At 45.7% G+C, this 23,105-nt stretch overlaps 1 protein-coding gene across 15 annotated transcripts in view; it reads right to left on the bottom strand.

Annotated features, from left to right (window-relative positions):
* The window catches only part of PPIP5K1 (diphosphoinositol pentakisphosphate kinase 1), a 1,366,868-nt gene extending 1,354,970 nt beyond the window's left edge, over positions 1-11,898 (bottom strand). For all 15 annotated transcript variants that reach the window (XM_078683299.1, XM_078683308.1, XM_078683288.1 and 12 more), the window contains exon 1: positions 11,833-11,898. The gene's annotated coding sequence lies outside the window, so the exon portion shown is untranslated. The remainder of the gene's footprint in view (positions 1-11,832) is intronic.
* Positions 11,899-23,105: the final 11,207 nt, after the last annotated feature.

The following is a 23,105-nucleotide window of genomic DNA, read 5'->3' as shown; positions in this document are numbered from 1 at the left end:
ATACAGATAGATCCCACTTACCAAAGTCCTCCAGGCAAGGTACCTGGTCAAGCCATCTACCTCCCCAAAGTAGGATCTGGAGAGTAATCTTGCCATCACTCCCTGTCCATCTCGTTGCCAACATCCACACTAATAAAACTCACATTAGAAAACTCTGGGAGAGAGCGGACCATGGGTGCTCCATAAAATCCGGTCTAGTATATCGTTCATCACATAAAGGTTACTTCACCCCTAAAGGCAGGGTCCTCCCATCCCCCGTGGAGCCAGTCATTCAGAATTACAAGCTGGGATGCCCAGTGGTACAACTAGACATCTGTCGCTGCTATGCTCCCATCAAAGGTGGACTGAACGCACTTATCAAAGTCAGGCATCTTGTTTACCTTACTCACAAGCTTAGCACATAAGTGGGCTCAGAATATAATAAACGTTTACAATCAACTCACTTCAAATAAAAAAAGGTCATCAAGAATATTAAATCAATTATTTTAAACGAAATGCACCATGTTCCGGAACCCGATTTCATTAATACAGGAAACTTTAACATGATCCTGATTAACTCTGGTACAACTGATGACTTTCTTATCCTACAGAATGACTACTGGAACACACAGCCCCAGATGTCAAACTCCAACTACCGTAAGGATAACCACGGGGAGAAATTTGTGTCAGACATTGAGCACCATGGGATGAGAGCACTTATGTATTGTGAATTGGTCTGGTTTTGTGACATAATTATGATCGTATAGGTAATTTTAATTAATCATGCAATAAAGATGTATTATTATTATTATTATTCTGGGCCAAACTGCTCGATGATAGGAAGCAACCTAACTCAGGAAACATTTGGTCAACTGTGAATAACTTAATTTGTCAGCAGCAGACCCCAGGGAACATTCCCATCAGGGAAGAGTGCTGGGCTGCTTTTCTCAAGAAGCATTTCCCGGCAGTACAGGAGCCAGTGCCCACAACTTTCATAGAGGCACATTCCACTCTGCTACTGCTACATAACCCAGCTCCTCCCTGTGAAGAGCCTTCATCAGCACCAAAGCCCTCCTAAGTGGCCATCATAACAGGAGATCAACTTGTTAAAGGGGCCATACACTATGGACCAACTTGGCATGGGGACAAATGTCCACAAGCCCAATAGTCTACACAGATATACATTGCTCCCTAGAGGGAGTTTTTCTGTCTGAACAAGAAACCGCCAAATATTACCACAAAAGGGAGGAGGGACTGTGCGACTGGGCCAAACTGAATACTCCAGACTATTTATAAACAAGATCCGCAATACTGGGCAGGAAAGTGGACTCCCCAACACTCCAACGTAATTCTTACTGGTGTTATACCCGACTCATAGCGAGTTGCAGTAATCACCCCACTCCACAAAGGAGGAGATTAAAACCTCACCAGAAAATTACTGCCTCATTACACTCTTAAAAAATAAGGAAAATATTTTGCATCTCTTGTCTTAGATGATCTAACTGCCTGGATGAATGCAAATCGATTAATTCCAACAAGTCTTTACAGTGTCAGGAGGGGTTCTGGTACTATCAATAACATTGTGGCCGTGTCCATTTTACTGAACCAAACAGGAAAGCAGAAGCGCTTGACTTACTTCTGATTTGTTAACTATATGTAGGCTTTTGACCTGGTCAGTAACCGAAACAAAACCAAGCTGCCAATATGCAGCAAGGCAATCAAGAAAAACGTATCCTGGCATACGACATAGAAACAGTAAAAGAACACAAGTATCTAGGTGTACTGTTATACGACAAGGGAACAGCTTAATGACAGTTTCGAGCCATCACAAACCAGAGCACCGCCTTATTCACCAACTTAAAATCGTGCGGAAGAAACTGAAAGGCCCCACACTCAAGTCACTCTTGAAATAATGGCGGAAAAAAGCCTGCCAACCATAAGCCATGGCAGTGAGGACCTTCTTGATTGCACCTTAGCCTTTTTGGACAAGCTTCAATCAAAAGCTTATTGTTATGTATTAAACTTAGCTCAGAGTTCTTCTCCAAGTCAAATCAGGCTGGACTTCAGCCTTATGACGCAATCGATCAATCAGATAGCTGGAAAGATTTGTTAAGTGCTGCTTGAAATTAAAACATGCAGAACCCAACACTTCATCCTGTGGTCTGCAATTGACAACTAGGGTAGCTGTAGTCATAGGAGCAGCTTTAAAGAGTACCTGTACCAATCCCAACCAAACCTTCATCTTGGGAACCCTAGGCTTTGCCCCTTTTTTATAATGTCTTTACAAAACTAGTAACTCTGCAATGGCCAAATTATCTCTTCTCAAGTCTAAAGAGAAGCTCATAAAAAGAGGTCATGCCTGGACGGTCATCAACAGCTACCTAAAGCTAAAGCGAGCGTCAAACTTCAACTGCACATATCTGCTTCACTTGAAACTAAAACTGTTACAGTGCCGCCTGGGCCATCCACCTACACTAGAGAAAAAACCTGCATGGCTATATTCCAGCAACAGATGCTGCTGCTTATATGGCTGAAGCAAATAGACCTCCTGCATCTAACCTGCATCTGCCCAAACATGGCAGCACAGAGAAGGTGTCTCATGAAGTCCTTATAAAAAAGCAAAGGGATCTGTACTTGTAGGCTGGCCGTCATATCCTGTCTTGAGCCTGACAACCCCATTCTGAACTGTCATTTCATGACATTTTTAAACACATTTGAACAAAAACTACCTAAATAAGCAAGTAGTGATATAGACCACCCGCCGGGGGCTGGTCATTGACACAAAACATCCGGTGAAGGAGCTAGCCAAGGAGAAAACACTAACATCAAATCCCTGAGCTATGCTGGTGTCATGAACATCCCCGATAAAGTTACAAGTATCACCTGAACAAAGTTTCCAACCATATCAAACAGTTTGTAAAATCTTCCTTCACCTTTCTATTGTCTTGTCTGGAAACCTCGAGAGGTTTCTCCCCCAGGACCTCCGGTATAAGATGGCCTATTGTTTCTAATAAAAGCTGTTAACCTGCAGACTCGCACTTTACTAACATTCCTGGACGCGTGGTCCTCCTGTATTAGGCACAATACCTGGGTCAGGTTGCCAGCTGGGGAACTGGTAGCAACATCAAGATCTTGGAAATCTCCTGACACCTGGGAACTTTTTTGGCAAAGTTGAACGCTCGGCTCTAAATACAGCTGTGTGATTCCTTTCAATGTTATGAAGCAGTCCACAAAACGTTTTACTCTGCACTCCTACACTTTAACAAGTGTACAAGGAAGCCTTAGGACAAGCCATGTGCCTGATAAACTTAAATAGCACTTATACACAATCGGATTTGATACTAGTTTTTAATTTTGCTCCGACCTGATATTTTGTATTACGAATTTTAATTACTGTTATTTCTTTTTGTAAGATTTGAAAGATTTGAATTAAATGAAACAAATAAAGTTACTTACTTACACTTCCAAAAAGCAATGTGGGGGATCTGGTCGGCCCACAAGAAGAAGTGCACCTTGGTCGGAACTTCCTTACATTACGGATTGGGAATCTAAAATGGAACATTTGTAGGTCAACTAAAGAGCTGAAGCACCTTGGACCTTTAGATGATGACGTCTGGACAGAGGCAAAAGGGGCTGCTAGGACCTTGGTAATATCGTTGATGCTTCATCACATCCAACTGAAATATCTTCACCGTGATTATAGCCCCTCGCAACTTTACAATATGGGAGGTACTCCTTCCCAGAGATGCTGGCGGTTCCACCACTCAATGGAAACCTTCTTGTATATGGTTTAGGAATACCCACCTATTCATGCATTCTGGTCATGCCTCTGCACTAATTTCTCCCAAATCATACATAGACTTGATCCGAAATAATTTTTGGGGGGCATAATGGATTCTTGGGGAGGTAGCCGCAATGAGCGATAACTCATCGTGTGGGCTTCATCATTGCAAAAGAGATATTGCCAGACACTAGCACTCTCAACTAGCCCCACCCTTCGTTGCATGGACAAGGGGGATGGACTTTGCTGCTGAAGCAGAAAAATAGATTTATAAATCTAGGGAGTGTCTGGAGAAACACCATAAAATATGGGGCGATTAGTTAGAATATTCTAAATCCTTATCTTCTACAACGTGATTTCTTTTCCTTCTCTTTCTTGTGTACACTTTCACTGTTATGCTAGTTGGGTATCGCAAGAATTGACTCAATACAGTACTGGTATTATTGTATGAACATCTATATACAAAGGGATCGAGGCAAAACAGTAATGGCACCGAACACCCAAGTACGTGGGGCAATATCTGTCTGTATCTGGTGCAATTGGACCAGGAGTACAATCCCTCTCTACTCCAAATTTGAAAACAATTTTCAAAACAACATTTTTTCAATGGTGGTCCAGCACCGACAATTATATTAACAATATTTCAAATTATTAGGAGTCCGACATATATTCATCAAAAGTTTATAATGGTCATATATCCAAATATGTGACACACGAAAATATCCTTTAATCATTTTCTTCTTTTAAAAAGCGTCATTAGAATAGTGATTTATAGTAGCTATTCATGGTAGCCAACGCGTTTCGTCCTGCACAGACTTCTTCAGGGCTCCGCGTAGTATATTAGTAACTTGTGTCATGCAATGGCGAATGAATTTCAATAAACTTTCGATGTCAAACCCCTCAATGTGATGGTAGAATGTGAGTATGTGTGCTCAAATTTCAGTAAGCGTCTCTAGCCTGTTTGCAGAATAGAATTGTAGGTGCTGAACCACCAATGAAAACATTGTATTATTGTATGTTGGATAGTTTTTGTTGTGTGACTTGAAAAGAAAAAAACAGATTTATAACAATAAAAAAATACTATTTTACCATGATTCAATGGAATCCAGTGTTGCCCAAAGATCCGTTTAGATTGAATGGGTAACACCAGTTAGATAAAGCTGAAAAGAAGGTAATGCAAACATTAAATCAGTATAATCATATGTACAGAACACATTACACATATAGACTTTTTGTGGCATGAATATGATTTATAATTACACATTTCAAAATAAGTAATTAAAAAAGTATGAATGGTGAATGATGAGGTCGCCTTGCACAGATAGGAGTTGCCAGAAAAAATTAATCTTTGTTACATGTGCTCAACGTAGTGAGGTACTCTTGTGGCAAGATTCAGGTTTCTCACTACAAATGTACTATAGGCAGGGCCACTGGAATTATAGGATTGTGCGACCACATCATTGTTTTGCATAATTATGAATTTGTCGCATTTGTCATATAATCCATTTACTGCATAACTTGCAGATTTTAACAAAGTAAAAATGTGTTTCTAGCTCAAACAGTTTAAAAGTTACTAAAAATGCAGAGGTACGTTGCCGCACAGTGTAAGCCCTTTGCAAAAGATTTCTTGTTACCTTTCTGTTGCTTATTTCTAGATTTGGGTGTCAGACTGGTACTCATGAGGTGCAACCTGTTCCAATACAGGGTTTACAAATTTAAAATATCAAAATTAAGTAATAATTTCACAAAATATGCTGCATAATTTGCCTTTTCTTGCTGTTTAATTTAGTCAAACCTACTGCATAGTTCCAGTGGCCCTGACTATAGATGAGCATTGACGAAATGATGCAGAGTTCTACTGGCACTGACAGCTCCACACTCAAGAACACTTGCTCATAACAGACATGAAATGTCACTTTTGCATCTCCCTAAAGAATATGTGGCTCTGCTGTAGTCATGGCCTTACTGGAGTGCGAGGAGAACTTCATCAGTAGCCATGAGAGTCAAAACAGTGAATGTTTCTCCGCTGTCAAAGCTGTAAAAGGTCATCCCATTGGTAGCCGAGGATCCATTTCTCCCCATGTTGCCTACTACCACTTACACTGCCCAGCCCCTGGTGGCCTGATACGATACAACCCAGAAGCAGGGGTTGCAGTGTGGCATTGGTGTAAGTTGGTAAAGCTGAGGCAGTTTTGAGTCTTAGAAAACAGTTGTTGGTAGTAAGGGGGCAGTAATGATGTGCGCGTGCTATACTGCCTGAGCCATATAACTTACACCCGTGGGTTCATGTTTACAGTAAAATATATGGATTTCATTAGTATAGAGTCCGATTTTTGAGTTGCAACTACATTTCATTTAAGCACATGCTCCAAGCTACTATAACCCATCATCTTGGTGGTGGACTTTTTCATTTGTATTATGTACACCAATGAGGATATCACATGCTAATGACAAACACAGTTGTTGAATTCAACACATACAAACAAGAAACTTCCTAGCTCTCGGCCAATCACAGTTGGAAAAAAAATTCTCATTACACTGAAATGTTTGGCCAACTTGACATTTCTATTTAAACTTGGTTAGCTGGATGAAACTTCGAGTAGGCAGGAGACTGATAAGTTCGCTACATATTTTTGAGTAGCTTAAATTTTCCAGGCATTAAGGAGGGGAGCATAAAAAAGGGTAGTCACTGTGGGTAAAGTTTGCCAGCGTTCATTGCAGATGTCCTTTCCTTTTTCATCACTGAATGAAAAGATGGGAACGTAAATAAATTCTTTCATTGACCAGCTTCCTTTATATTGAAAAGTCTACTCACAGCACACACCTTTCATTAACTCCCTCTGAAAGCAAAACTTTCTCCACAAAGCAGCCGGCTGAGAGGAGGACCGATATGCTTTTTGCAGCTTTGTTGTAACACACACACAGAGCTGATGGTAGCAGTGATTAGCATGGATCCAGTCAATCAGATGTTTTAAGGTTGGATAAACAAAAGGAAAACACTTAACAATTTCTAACATAATATCCAGCTTGACAGTCCGAGTATAAACAGAAGGAACTAACTACCTTTGAAAAATACGCCCTATGTTGACATTTGCTGTTGAGCATAGAAATTCCAAGAGTTTACAGTTTTAATCAAAGGACATAAGCTTAAAGAAAGCTAAATTTACACTGACCACAATACCAATTCCTGAAACATAAAAATATTAAAACGTACTTTTCTTAAGACTATTTCAAAGGAAAAAAATCATAAGAACACTTAACAAGTGGAAAAGCATATCTCAAAAAATGCGGAGTTGAACGTTAGATCTATTCAGTGTCACATCACATGTGACAGTAACACAAATTACCCGCCCCAGCTTTAGCGCTCTTGGTGCCCAATTTGACAATATTTGTTGCCACCCCCCAGTCCCAATGAGGGACACATAGTCTAGCATTCACACGTCACCCATACTGGTACGCATTATATGTTAGGAGTGCCTCATCTGGAGGAATAAAGGAGCAGATTTACTACGTTTTCACGCACCACAGTGCAGTAAGCAATGTTGCTGCGCTGTGTTGTATGAAAAAGAGAGAGCATAACAGTTTCATCTCTACTAAGAAATGACCATCTCTATTATGATACGGCGCAGTTGCTCTTTTCCCTAGTGCTGGCTTATCTTAAGCTGCTTTGTGGCAATGCATACACCCATGCACCATAGAGCAAGGATGAGTACATGATGTCAAGCATAAGCTTTGTACTGAAAGGGTACCCTTCGGTTTTGTACTGGAAGGGTACTCTTCCAGTACCAAATTATATGCTTTGACAAGGTTTAACACTATCACTTTGTATGCGTGCTGATCAGTTACTTCTGCTTTGAGGAGGTGTATGTTTTTATACAAATCCCTTTCTTTTTTTAATTTCTGTAATTTTTTATTGTATATGTAAAAAAATATATATATTTACATGGAGCACGGAGTATACATGAGTGGAGAAAAAAGGAGAAGAGAAAAGGCAGAAGGAAGAGAAAGAGAAGGGCGCCCAGGGTGGGGGGGGGTGGGAAGTTAGCCACCGTCGTTCCATGGCTTTGTTCGAGTGTCAGTTTCTGAGATCGTTTTCCATGTCCAACATGTCGTCATATCCTGATATCCCTTCCGCGATGTATCTTTGGCGTTCTTGGCTCACGCCCCGGACGAAGGGGGGGATAGTGGATAGAAGTCGAGAGAGAAAGAGTGGAGGAGCGGAGGAGCCTAGCGTATTGGTTTCTTTTTGTTGGCGCGTGGATCTGCGGGGTGCCGCCTTCTGCGGGCGTTGATGATCTTTCCTATGGGGGTTTCTGTGAGGATAGGTAGAGGTTAAGGGGTTCCCACATGTTTGCCTGCCTGTGAGTTTTCGGTGTGTGTTTCGCTGCGATGTTGTCTGCCCCCCTTAGGAACGTGACCCAGTTTAGCCATGCCTTGGGAGCAGCCTTTGAGGTGTCCTTCCAGTTACTTAGGACTATTTTGACTGCAGCCGTCAGCAGTAGGTCAACGAGGTCGCGTTCCTCTTTTGTTGTGATGGACGGGGATGTGAAACCTAGGGCTAGACTCGGGAAATCTATGTGTATGGCTACTCCAGTGATCTCTTTGATGAGTTTCCCAATTCTGTCCCAGTATCCCCTGATTTTAGGGCAGCTGATAAGCAGGTGTTCTAGGTCCCCCCTCTCATTGTCACAGTTCCAGCATGTATCGCTGTCTCGGATCCCCAGGGCGGACAGGCGGGCCGGTGTCCAGTATGCCTTGTGTACTAGCCAGTATTTGGTCTGGTTTAGCGTTGCAGTTATTTTTTTCCTAGAAGTTGATCTCCATAGTTCTGCTTTCTCGTTCTCGCTGAGTTCCCTTCCTACTGCACCCCCCCAGAAGTCTGTAAGCTTATCATTGAGTTTAGTCTTTTGGCGGCGGAGTGTTTTGTAGAGGTGTGCTACTTGGTGTCCTAGTGTGTTGAGACTGGTTGCCAGCTGTGTGAGTGATGACGTTCGGTGGTGGAGGTTCGCCTTCCTGATTGCTACTTTGATTTTCAGGAAGTTGTAGAGCTCTATGGATTGTAGGTTGTGAGTTTCCTTGAGGGTGTCGAATGTTGTATACTCGCCTTGTTTTTGTATGTCTTGGGCGGTGGATATGCCGTGTTTGTACCATTCGTGCATGTCTAGGACCCTATCCTTATATCTTAACTTAGGGTTGTACCAGATGGATTCTGATTGAACTCCCTTAATGCTTGTCGTCAGGACTTCACAGAGAAGGATGCTGACTGGGCTTTGTGTTTGCCTTTGTGTTCTCTTTTCTTCAACTACCTCATGGCTACACCAAGGAAGAACAAGCTCTACCTCAGGGATGATGCGGGGCAGAGGAACTTTGTCGTCGCACACCCAATCAGCAAGTATGGGGGGGCGGGGGGAGGGAAGAGAGGGGGAGGAGGGGGGGAGAAGAGGGGGACGGGGGGGTGCGGGAAGCATGTACATGGGTCTACTTACTATCACTTTCTCTTTTCCTACTACCTTTCTCTCTATACACCCACATCTTGGAGCAGCAAATGCGTACGCAGGCGTAGAGACACAGATCCACACACACTACAGAGGCAACAGGCGCACAGAGGGGGGCCACACAAGCCGCGAAATATGGAGATGCACAAATGACACACAACAACCAGAGTAGCAACCAGAGCAGCATCACGGCCGACATTAAGATAGTGTCCCTAAACGTCAAGGGTCTCAACAGCCCAGTGAAAAGGAGGAAGATACTCGAACACCTTAGGAAACAAAAAAGCGACATATATGTGCTCCAAGAAACAAGACTAGAAGCAGCAGACATCAGGCGCATAAGCGCAAACTGGATAGGGGAGGTAGTGGGATCACCTGCGCAGAACAAGAAGAACGGGGTGGTAACAATCATCAGCAGAAAGTCCAACATAGCAGTGGTAGACTCACAGGCAGACACCCAAGGAAGAACAATTGTGACCACACTAAGAAGAGCGGGAGAGACATTCCACGTAGCAAACATATACGGCCCCAACTGCGAGGACAAACAATTCTGGGATGGGGTAGGTGCACAATTGCACACCCTACCGCTTGACGACCTACTGATCGTCGCGGGGGACATGAACCAAGTCCTCGACCCATCCATCGATATACAAATCCCTTTCTACCAATGATAGTAGATAGGGATTAGCATCAACATCCAGGGGGTGGTTGCATGAGATAAGAACATCCATGTATCACCCATGATATGTTCCCGTGACACAAAGCAGCGCGAAGTAGAGCTAGTGCTACTTCACGTTACTTTAGGGCTACTATACTACCTAGTAACACTCAGGATTTTGGCAGGAGGAATATCCCAAAACAATATTTTGCACCAGGTTTGTGTCACTTTTGTGATGCAATTCTAATGCAAAGTGTTAGTAATCCTGCCCCACACACTCAGGATATAAAACGTTACACAGTGGTGGTGTGGGGGGGGATCTATAATAAAAAAAATGGATTACTATCCAAAGCAATCCTTTTTACAACCGTAGGATGACGAAAAATGGAGAAAAGGCAAAAAAGTTCTAAACCTATGTCTTGCCGAATAGCATGCAGCACTATCATGCCTGTCCATAGGTCACTGTGCTATACTGAAATGATGGTAAATTATCAAGAGCAAGTAAAAGAATCCTCTCAGTGACGTAAGCAGTTACCTACTGAGCTATTTACAAAAAATACAAATCCTTGATATGCATGCTACAAGTTGTGCTTTGCAGAAGGAACATTAACTCTCTATGCTAATTTAGAATAAGTCAAAACTATCACTTGACAAATCAAAGATCTCTCCATTAAGTTTATTATTCACCGAGTTAGAATGCGGTTGTTATTATCCCCATGAAAAGTGCAGACCACACACAGATTTCTGCAGGCTGCTCTTATCGCATCGTGGCCTGCGATTTATGGGCAACCCCTCAACCTTGACGCACAGTGCGATGTCACCAGTCGCCCACCCTATCTAAAAATTTACTATTTTAGTTGTTCATGTACGTTCAAATTAAAATAATTTATATTTCACATACCAGCTGATATTTAAAGTGTTTCATAAATTCAACGATTGGACTGCAGACGATAATCATCACATCACTCAGTATTCACAAGGGTTGCAAATAAAACAGTGCCTGTAAATATTTCTTCAACATTTTCAACTTCTTTATGCAAGAACGCTTTATGTATTTCTTTGACGCAGAACGTGCCAATGAAAATTTTCACTTTGCTTGAACCAGTTTTGTTTGGTGAAAACATTGTTAAATAACTGGGAGTGGGTTTATTCAAGAAAACACTGGAGTGCATTTTTAACCGCGTTTGAGAAACAGTCTGAACACACATACATTAATGCAGAAACCGCCCCATATTTAAACTGCGAACTCAGTCTATGAAAGTAGAACACCAAAAGTCTTTTTACTTAACATTAATTTCTGTTACACATGGTACTGTGTTTCTATGCGGACGTACAAAAGAAACATCAGAATGCACCTAAAAACAAAGGACTGAGTGAACTACTTACTTTGACAGGGATAATTTGGAGGTCAATTAAAATATATCATGCAAAAAAAAAACTGGAATGTCCGTTTGCTTGAAATTAATATTTTTTTTTACTATCCCACAGAAATGTAAATTTAATCCGTAAAGAATAAAGTACACTACAGTCTGACTTAAAACAATTTCAGAGATAGTATCTTGGTTTTTCCAGTGGACCCATGTCAGTAAGTACTTTATCCAGTCATTTATTTAAAATGCATTCTGGGACTTGTAGTTTCAGTGTTTCATTATAAACACAAACCTTCTACTTGCTGAATGCAAACAAAAAACAGGACTGTCAATGTCAGAACTCCACCACTTTTCAGCTTTTAATAAAGTGTCACTCAAAATGTCACATACACATTCAACCATCACACATAGGGCACTGCAAATATCGAATTGCACATGCATACAAAAAATCTTTCGATATCCCTTATTCCCAATGCATTCCAGTGGGCTATTTCAGGACCAGTATAGATCCTGCAAAGTGTTTGGTGAGATAAGCACCTGACCGCTACTTACATGTACAGTTCGTGAATTCAGTCTAATGTCCATCGTCCATTGTTGATGTTTTAACGCCTTAATGTTAACTCTTCCGGGTTGTGTAACAACATATTCACGGAGCGGTCTTGGACTCGGAGGGAACGTAATATGCAAGGCGGTCTAGGATTGGAGCATTTGGGGCACCTCAGCCACACCTCTAAATGCTGTCAAAGAATTCCGAAGTGCTGATTGGGTGTTGAGTCCGCATGTGCCTTTGTCCGTGCCGCCCTCTTTGCAGTCGGTGTTTTACTGCCGGAGAGCGGATTCGGAGTGTGCTGGACCCGGCGAGGATGGCAGGGCAGTGTAGACTGATACCGCCTGCCACTGTCGTCGAAAGGAAAGAGTGGAGAGAGGAAGGGAGTAGGCTGCACGCCTTAGGGTCCTCAGTGGTGAGATGTCCCGGCCTGTTTACAACTGACAACTGGGCATCCTCTTCTGACTCTTCCTGGGGGGCTCAGAGCAGGTGTGACAGAGATACGGGTTGACAGTTCTCTGAGGGCCATGTAACCTTAACTAGCCACTGCTTTGACTGACATGAACACGGAGAGCGTCTGCACACAAACATATCCTAAAGTCCAACTCACGGGGTACTCTGAAGTCCTTATGTAATGTAACTGGTTCTAGTTTAGAGCGCTCTGACACGTACGGGTAAAGTACGCGCTATATAAAAACGCATACATAAATAAATGCCAAGGGCTAGGACCCGAGCGGCTAGCCCCCATATGGACTTTATTGCTTCCTGGACTGGAGCTGTCACTTTTTCTATTGGGTTAAGCTTAAATTGCCCAATTGCAGATGCAGAAACATTCTTATAATATTGACAGACGAGGATTGTCATATCTAAGCTTTATATGAAGAATTAATAGGCAGATTACATAGAACACGTCATTAGTAAATTTAGCAGCAAAGCATAGAAATCATAAATACAGAGTTCCGTATAGTTCCTAGTAAATTCTGACATATATGCTGTAGAATAAGGGATTCTTAGTACAGAAAACCGCATGAGCTTTTATAGGACGATAGACCAAGACATTCATATATTCTGCACAAATACATGGTTCTTAGTGTTTGCACCAATAGGGACAGAGTAAGAAGAAACATTTTACTAAATAATACATTCTAGGTCTCTCTCATGATAGTAACGCTTTGGGTTTGCTGGTATTCTCATAGTTTATTCGAGCACATAAATGAATACACTGTATCACGATAGCCTGGGACAGTTGACATGTCCTTGATTAGGTACTCTGGAAACACTGTTCATAAGTGTGGACCCTAGTAATGATTTATTTAGAACGAGGAAAACAGCAACAGTGAGCACTTGATACTGTGACATTGGGGCAAGGCGGAGGACAATGTAATCAATCTAGGTTAGACAGTGCTTGAAATGGAAAAATAAAAGTGCAGGTACTCTGTAGCAGAGTACCTGCTCGTTTCTAAGAAGTGCCGGTACTCTCCAACTAAAGGTATTGCATTTCTCTTGAGAAGTGCCGGTACTCTCCTCCTCAAAATAAAAAAGTGCCGGTACTCCGTACCGGACAGTACCGGCCCATTTAAAGCACTGAGGTTAGAGTAAACTCAGTTTATGATGCATTTTAAGATGAAGGAAGAAAAGCAACTCTCACAAGAGTTTGTACCGTAATTATGCTCACAGACGTTGCTTCCTTAAGTGTGAGTTTATTCAGTAATCCAGGGAGCAGTGTGTTGCAGCACCTAGCTCCACAACAGTTTCCCCTCTGCTCCCTGGAGATTCCATCCGTTCACCTGATGGATCTCTAGGTGTCACTGTAGTGGCGAGTCTACAATTAGCTTGTTGAAAGTGTTTTTGTTCTTAGCACACCTCAGTAAGTCTGCACAGGTTAAGATCCAACTATATTTCTTAACTCCCCTTCCCCCCACCCCAGCTCACATTCCAGAATGCCCCCCATCACCTTGGAGACAACACTGCACAAGGAAGTAAATCAACACAACATTCATCCCCCTTGTTAGAAATGGGGGTCTCTTGTTTTTCTGATCTGCTCGACCGGGGAGGGAGGGACGGGGTCTGTGTTATCTGTTATATTGTCTTTCTGTTAAAAAAAAAAGAAAAAAAAAAAAGAAATGGGGGTCTCTAGTTGGCAGAGGTATGCACCTTTGTCCTAGTAGGGACCCTTGCTTCTATTCAGGGTAAGTGGCATACACACTTTAGATAACCCCTGCTCACCCCCTTGGTAGCTTGGCAGGAGCAGACAGGCTTATCCCAAAGGCAATGTGTAAAGTATTTGTACTCAAAACACACAGTAACATAGCACATAGACACACTCACCTGTTTAACTAAACACAACTGCGGGGAGGGGGGTTAGTTTTGTTTCAAAGGGAATGTTTCAGAAAATGCGCCAGAGAATGTAAATGGCATGACGTACCCTGGGCGCTAGATACGAGCCTCCGAGTGAGCATGTATGTTAATACTGTTTAAAAGACAATAAGATGCGGTAAAAAAACACACACAGTAACACAGTGAAAACACCTCAAATAAAGTTTTTTATATAAATCAAACAAGACCAACTCGACAAAAATCCAACATTCATAGTTCAAAATAGCACTTGAAATAGTTACTTGCAGAAATAGCACTTGTAGTAACAAATAGCTCTAAATAAGGCTATTACGATGGCAGAAATCCAAAGTACGGCGCAGACCCTGTATTGCGTGACGTCGGACACGGAGTCACACGGACTTCCAAACAACCTTACCTTGGAAAAGGAAGTCTATGGATGATGCACGGCATCATGGAGGTGAGGCATCAGTGCCAAAGCCGGTTCCCTGGTTGCCACGGGGGAGGCAAGGCATTGTGTCTGCGAGAAGGAATGTGTCGAGTCCAGGACAGGGGAAGTCGTTTGCGGTGATGCGTTGCTTCTGGTGAGGTGATGTGAAGTTGAACAGTTTGTGTAGTCACCCTTGTCAGTTATCGACTCCGCAATAACGGGATACTGGCGGTGACGGTGTCGGTACAAGCGCTGGCGTCGGGAAGGCCAATAACTGCGGTGTAGGCAGGGCAGTGCGTTGTGCACTTCACGAGTGGTGTCCCTGACCTCGGTGCAGGTCGTGGTGTCACTGGCGGCGTCAGAGTTGTTTTTCTTGCTTTCTTTAAGTTTTTTTCCAGCTCCCAACAGCAGGAACAACCTCCAGAACTCCCAAACTGGAAAAGGCACCTCCTACCAGGTCAGAACTCCAGCAGTGGAGTTCAGGGTATCTGGTGGTGAAGCCTTTGTGTCCCTGAGACTTCGAAAAGGAGGCCAGCACACACAAACCCTTGGAGATTCTTCTTCAAGCAGGTTCTCAGCCAAGTTCCAGTTTTTGTCCTCTTCCTTGGCAGAAGCAGCGCCTGTAGGCCAACCCAGCAAAGCACACATCAAAGGGGCAGTGCTCCTTGTAGGAAAGTAGGATCTGCTTGTTTTGGTTACCCCCACTTTTTGCTTTATGTTTCACTATTTTTGACTTGTCTGACTGGGATCCTGCTAATCAGGACCCCAGTCTATCTGCTTTCTCCTTTAAATTCACATACATGTACTATGGTGCACTCCAGATTGGATACTGGGGTACCCTTATAAGTCCCTAGTATATGGTACCCATGTACCCAGGGTATAGGTACTCTTGAGTCCTCCCATGGGCTGAAGCATGTATTATGCCACCCTCGCTCCGAGGTTACCGAAGTCATCTGCGGCGTCCCGCAAGGATCTTCACTCAGCCCCACCCTCTTCAACATCTACATGAAACCTCTCGCAGCCATCGCACGCCAGCACAACCTCAACATCATCTCGTACGCCGACGACACCCAGCTGATCCTCTCCCTCACCAGAGACCCCGACGCCGCCAGAACCTGCCTACACGAAGGGATGAAAGACGTCGCCGAGTGGATGAAGGACAGCCGCCTGAAACTGAACTCGGACAAGACGGAAGTCCTCATCCTGGGATCTTCGCCCTCCGCCTGGGACGACTCCTGGTGGCCCCCAGCCCTGGGCACCGCACCCAAGCCAACCGACCACGCACGCAACCTGGGCTTCATCCTGGACCCCTCCCTCTCGATGACCATACAAGTCAACGCCGTCTCCTCATCGTGCTTCAACACCCTGCGTATGCTTCGCAAGATCTTCCGCTGGATCCCGACCGAGACCAGGAAGACTGTCACCCAGGCACTCGTCACCAGCCGACTGGACTACGGAAACGCCCTCTACGCCGGAACCACAGCCAAGCTACAGAAAAGACTCCAGCGCATCCAGAACGCCTCCGCCCGACTCATCCTGGATGTCCCCCGACGCAGCCACATCTCCAGCCACCTGAGGAACCTGCACTGGCTCCCCGTCGACAAGAGGATCACGTTCCGGCTCCTCACCCACGCACACAAGTCTCTCCACGACCTGGGCCCCAAGTACCTCAACGACCGCCTGACCTTCTACACGCCCACCCGCCAGCTACGGTCCACCAGCCTCGCCCTCGCAGCCGTACCACGCATCCGAAGAGCCACCGCTGGAGGAAGATCCTTCTCTTACCTGGCTGCCAAGACTTGGAACTCCCTCCCCATCCACCTTCGGCTGACTCAGGACCATCTCGCCTTCAGGAAACAACTCAAGACCTGGCTGTTCGAGCAGTAGCATACCCCTCCCCCCAAGCGCCTTGAGACCCTCCCGGGTGAGTAGTGCGCTATACAAATGGCATGATTGATTGATTGATTGATGAAAGGCCATGCAAATGGAACTACAGGTCTGCTACTGCAACCTGTGTAAGTTGGTGCTTGCACCACTTACTTAGATATAGGTTCACTATATCTGTTGGTCACTACACTTTAAACTTAAAAGTCACCCCTATAGCAGGCCTTATCAATCCTGAAGGCAGGGTGCTGGGTTTTATGCGAGAATGTGCCCCTGCATGAGCAGAGCTTATCTGCAGCCTTCGGAGACCATTCTCCTGGGTTGTATGTGACTCAGCCGGACATATAGGTAGAGGTGCATTATAACCTCACGGTAGATGCTACCTTGGAATCATACCTCCACACCGGTGTTTGACCTGGCACCTTGGCGTGGGTCTCCCTTCCATTTTTGCTGTTGCCTCATGTGTTTCTGCTGGTGTTAGATGCTTTGGGCAGTGTGCCACTGCTGTCCAGAGCCACAGTGCAAGTGCTCCATATGGTAAATTGATGTATGGATTAGTGATTCCATGATTGGCTGATTTGGTTTACTGGTCAGACCCTAGTACAGTGCACTGAGTGTGCCCAGGGCTTGTAAATCCAAATGCTGCTGGTAGGCTTTCAGCTCTGGTTGTGCCACCCACAGAAGCATCCTGTAAAAGTGTGTCTCAGGTCTGCCATTGCAGAGCCTGTGTGCAGTCTGGTACTGCCATGTTGACTGGGCATGTGCACTCACTTGCCAGTCCCTAAACCTTCCCTTTTCTTCATATCAGACACCCCTATGGTAGGCCCAAGAGCAGTGTGAGTTGTAAGTATAAGGTAGGACAAACCCTGATGTATGTGGCATGTCCCAATAGTGAATTACAGCCATTTTAGTTTTTCACTATTGCAAGGCTACCTATTCCCCATAGGCCAGAATGGACAGTTTGATTATTACATGTTATAATCCTAACTGACTCAGGGAACTAGGTAGAAATTCAAATTTAGTATGCCTGAGCTCAGAATGATAAAATACATCTTTTAGTGAAGTTGGTTTTAACATTCTGTGTTTGAAAATACCACTTTTAGAAAGTAGGTATTTTCTTGTCTAACTGTCCAAGCCTGCCTCTGCTAGGTTGTGTATTCCTTGTCTGGAGTTTGTGACAGGGGTTGGGGGATTCCAGGAGACAGGGTGTGTCAGCCCAGTGGTGAATAGAGCGATCTGCGTCTAGATGGAAGGGAGAAGTTGCACCTGGGACCTGAATAGGACTATGCCTTCCCTCCACAATGCTGGCTTCACCTCCTGTGGTGCGTCTGATGTCTCTGCCCTGCACGGTTAAAGGAAAGAAGGAGTCATGTAAACAGATTTCTCCAGGACTGACCAGAACTGGTTTGGACTAGACAAAGGCCTCTCTGCCTTCAGAGAACAAAGAGAAACTGTGTATAAAAGAGGGGATCCAAACCCCAGAGAATTGGATCACTTTGGACAACAAGAATAAACCTTTGCTGAGGAGTGGAACCAAAGAGACTGAGGAGAGACTATCCCTAAGCTGAAGTGCTGCTTGATTGATTGTCCTGCAGTGGTTGCCTGACTGCCAAAGAAAGGAGAGTTGAACTTTGTGTGAATTTTCACCAACTTGTAAGGCTCTCCAAGGGCTTGAGAAAAAAGCTTGCCTCCTTCAGAAGTTTCAGGTACAACAGACTTCACCCACCAGCTCCCCACAAGTTATTTGGAAGTGTCTGCAGCTGTGCGGGACTTTTTGAGGAACTGCGCATCGCAAGGAGCTGGAAGAGCGACTCACGAGCAAGAAGCATGACGCCGAACTGCCGCTGCCGCTTCACAACACGAGAGCGCCTCGCATCGCCGGAGAAAAGGATCAACGTTGCAGCAGACGCCGCCTCATCACCGGAAACCATGTCACAGGGCCTTTCACGGCCCCCAAGAACCGCTGAGTCATCGCAGAGCCCCCGAAGCGCCTCGCATCGCCGGAGAAGAGGATCGACGTCACAGCAGATGCCGCCGCATCACCGGGAAGCGTGTCGCAGGGCCTGTCAAGGCTCGCATTGTTGTCGAAGCACTGCGCATCGCTAGAGAAGAGGATCGACGTCGCAGCAGACGCCGCTGCATCACCGGGAAGCGTGTCGCAGGGCCAGTTGCGGCTCGCATCATTGTCAGCGCATCGCCAGAGAAGAGAATTGACGTTGCAGCAGACGTCGCCGTATCACCTGGAAGCGTGTCGCAGGGACTGTCTCGGCCGCATCAAGAAGAAGACGACATCTTTATTTCTTTGCAATAAAACTTCATTGCATCACGGCATTCCTTGCTGCATCGCCACGGAAGCGCAGTAAGAAACCTACGCATCGTCGTCCCCTACGTAGCAGTAGGGAACCGATGCATCACCTTCCCTGCAACACTTTCGTTGTATTGCGGTACGCATTTTCAGGTACATTGACTGAAAGTGTCGCATTTTAAGATCTAAAGAGAACTAAGCTAATTCTACTATTTTAAGTACAGTATTGTGGATTTTTGTCGTTTATGGTCTTGTGTTAAATTTATATAAAAGATACTTATTTTTAATATACAACTTGTGTGGTGTCCATCTGTAGTGTTGTCACTTGATTACTGTATGTGTTCACAAATGCTTTACACATTGCCTCTGAGATAAGCCTGTCTGCTCGTGCCAAGCTTACAAGGGGGTGAGCAGGGGTTATTTTAGGAGTGTACCCTCTTACCCTGACTAGAGGCAATGGTCCCTATTTGTCACAAGTACCTACCTGTGCCAACTAGAGACCCCCAAATCTAACATTGGTGGCAGCGGTGAGGATTCTGGACTTACATTTGTGACTCATATACAGTGATTGGTGAACACTACTAGTAAGTGCAGAACAAAACGCGACCACATACTTTTGGTAGATTGTTTTTCCTGGGATTTTCTAGTTTTGCCAAGTTTAACTACCATGGAGAAAGCAGCATCCATAGCATCTGTTGATTGTGATTGGGAAGAGGAGAGACTAGAATGCTACAACTCAAAGCTGCTTTAGCATTTCTGCAGAAGATTCAAAGTTTCAATGAACGTTCTCTCCAAGAAGGAAGAGTTCCAAAAGGTGCTGAGGCCCTTGGTCGAAGCAAGGCATACCCCTGAGGAAGGGGCTGAGAATGCAGATAGGCAGCTCGAGGGGCCATTGGGTTCAGGGGAGAGGAGAGCACCCTCCCCAGCAGGTAGCAGTGTATCTGCCAAAAGTCTGTCCCCAGAAGAGCTAGAGGACAGGGAAAAGTGTAGGATGCATGACATGGAGCTGACCAAGCTCAAGTTAAATGGGCAGTTAGAATTTGAGTGGCAAACTATGAAATTGGCCCTAGAGAAAAGGAGGATGCAGTTTGAACATGAGAAAAGTTTGAGGGAAATGGAATTGAAAGCCTGAAGCTTAGAAATTACTCCCTCTGGTGGCAGTACACCGTCAGTGCCTGTAGAAGCTAGGGTATGTATTCCTAAAGATGTGGTGAAATAATTTTATAAGAATGATGATATTGGGCAGTGGTTCAGAGCCTATGAGGTAGCCAGGTCTTCCCACGGGTCCCCGAGAGAGATTGGGGAGCGGGGTTGTGGGGGCGGTTCCTTAGTGAGGGGCAGGACACACTATTAGACTTGCCTTGTGAAGTCCATAATTCTTACAGCCACATGAAAGATGCATTGATGTCCAGGTATGGTTTGACCCCTGAACTGTATAGACAGAGGATCAGGAGTTGCAAGAAGATAGAGAGCAGTACCTGAGTGGAATATGTCACTTTCTTTTGCAGAGCATTGGATGATTGTGTAAAGGGCAGCAAAGTTAATGATTTTCAGGAGCTCTTTGATTTGATTGCATGCAAGCACTTGTCCAGTAATTGTTTTCCAGAGCTGCGCCAGCACCTGATTGATAGTAGGCTGACTAACCCTGGAAAGCTTGCTGAAGAGGCGGACTGCTGGGTGAGCACCCGGGTCCACAAGGGTCATGTGGGAGACTCAGCCAAAGGTGGGCAGGGTCCCCAGCAGAAGAGTGGGGGGACAAGGGTAAACAGAAGGAGGTCCATAAAGGACCCCAAAGTCATTCCCAAGGGAAAGGTTCCCAGCCTCCCCCTGAGAGAAAGCAAGGGAAACCCTGTTCACAAGGGACCCCTGAAGTGTTACAAGTGTGAGGACCTGGGTCATAAGGTGAATGATCCACGGTACCCCCAGTTTGGAAAAACAGCACCCCCTGGTGCTCCACCCCGGCAGATGGCGAGTGTAGCCCTGGGGGAGGAGATTGGTGCCCAAGGTGGGTGGGGTCCCGCAGAGATGTCCTGTGTCTCTTTAGGAGACTGTGATTTGGTCCCTGGGACCCAACTGCCCAACAACACTAAGAAATATGGGCAGTGGGTGACCATCAATGGTCATAAGGTGGAGGCTCTTAGAGATACTGGAGCCAGTGTGACAGCTGTCAAGTGTCATCTGGTGTCTCAAGAGCAGATTGTCCCTCATGCATTTTGCAGAGTTGTTGCCGCCGATAACACAGAGAGCCATTGTCTAATGGCTCATGTTCCCTTTGAGTGGGGGGGGGGTCTTTGGTACTCTTCGAGTAGTTGTGAGGCCCGCCATGCCTGTTGACTGTTTGTTGGGGAATGATTTGGAGAGCTGACCTTGGGGAAAGGTGAAGCGGAATACTCCCTTGGAGATGTTGGGTCTGCCTGACTGGGCGTGTGTGACCACGCGGTCAATAGCAGCCCATAGGAGTGCTCAAGAGGACCTAGAGCCTGGGAGGGAGGCCCAGGGACCTGCCTTAGAGAGAAGAGGCAGGGTATGTGGGAAACCAGCCCCCGAATTTCCCAGGGTCTAGGAGGAGGAAGACCCTGAGGGGGATGCCCTGGAGCCTACAGGGGAACAGGTAGCTGAACTGGAGGACCTGCCTGAGCTGACCCATTGGCAGCAGGAAGGAGGACCCTCCAGGGAAGAATTCTGCAAGGAGCAGAGAGACTGCCCTTCTCTTTTGGGTTTGCGGCAACAGGCTGCAAGCCAGGCAGCAGGTGATCAGTCTGGATCACATTGGATATGCTGGGAGAATAGTCTCCTTTATAGTGAGCCTAAGGTTGCCGAACCTGGGTCAGCCTGTGTGCTGGTGGTACCCCAGCGCTTCAGAGACTTCCTACTGGGGCTGGCTCATGATAGGCCATTGGCAGGACATTTGGGGCAGGACAAGACCTTTGAGAGGCTTGTCACCCACTTTCATTGGCCCCAAGTGTGCAAGAGCTCAGACACTCATTGCAAAACATGTCAGACTTGCCAGGCAAGTGGAAAGAGTGGGAGGAAGCACAAGGCTGCTCTCCAGCCATTCCCTATGGTCAGCACCCCCTTTGAGCGGGTGGGTATTGACATTGTGGGGCTTCTGGACCCCAAGACAGCCATGGGCAATAGGTTCATCCTGGTCTTGGTGGACCATGTCACCCGGTACCCGGAAGCCATACCTTTGAGGACAGTGTACTGTGGTGGGACGGGGTACTCACTTCATTTCCAAGTATATGAAGGTACTGTGGCAGGAGTGTGGGGTAACTTACAAGTTTACCACTTCTTACCACCCCCAAGGAAATGGGTTGGTTGAGAGATTCAACTGAACCCTGAAAGGCATGGTTATGGGTCTAGATGAACCTATGAGGTGTAAGTGGGACGTCCTCTTACCATGCCTGTTGTTCGCATACTGTGAGGTGCCACAGAAACATCTAGGGTTCAGTCCCTTTGAGCTTATCTATGGTCACCCAGTGAGAGGATCTCTGAGTCTGGTCAAGGAATGCTGGGAGCAATCTCCCAGGAAACCTCCTCAGGATGTATTTAGCTAAATGCTGGCCTTCAGGAACCAGACTAGGCGTTTCAGACAACTCGCTGAGGCGAATCTGGAAGCCAACCAGGAGGAGATGAAGCGGTGGTACGACCGGAATGCCAGTCTGGTAGAGCTTCAGCCTGGTCATAAAGTGTGGGTCATGGCCCCAGTGGAGCCCTGGGCGCTCCAGGATAAGTGGACCGGACCATTTAAGGTTGTGGAGCTCAAAAGTCCTGTTACCTACTTGGTGGACTTGCGGTCTCCCAGGAACCCTTGAGGGTCCTGCATGTCACCCACCTGAAACCCCACTTGGAGAGGTCAGAAGTGGGCATGCTGCTAGTGACAGATGCTGGAAGGGAGGAGGAGACCGAGCCTCTTCCTGACCTCCTGTCTGCCACAGAGCAAGATAGGTCAGTGGATGGTGTGAACCTCTCTTCCACCCTGACCCTTGAGCAACAGAATGACTGCCGCCAGTTGCTGGGACAGTTTTCTGATCTGTTCTCCCTGGTTCCCAGTGTCACTGATTGGTGCATCCATTATGTAGACACTGGGGATAGTCTTCCTGTGAAGCACAAAACTTACAGGGTGACTGACAGGGTGGAAGCTTGCATCAAAGAGGAGGTCTCAAAGATGCTTGCGTTATGGGTGATTGAGTTCTCTAACAGTTCTTGGGCCAGTCCAGTGGTTTTGGTCCCAAAGGCTGCCGCACCGGGTGCCACACCAGAACTCCGGTTCTGTGTGGACTACAGAGGGCTCAATTCAGTCATGAGGACTGATGCGCACCCCA

The sequence above is a fragment of the Lissotriton helveticus genome, chromosome 3_1 (assembly GCF_964261635.1).
Source record: "Lissotriton helveticus chromosome 3_1, aLisHel1.1, whole genome shotgun sequence".
NCBI classification, from domain to species: Eukaryota; Metazoa; Chordata; class Amphibia; order Caudata; family Salamandridae; genus Lissotriton; species Lissotriton helveticus.
This window is presented reverse-complemented; position numbering and strand designations above follow the sequence as displayed.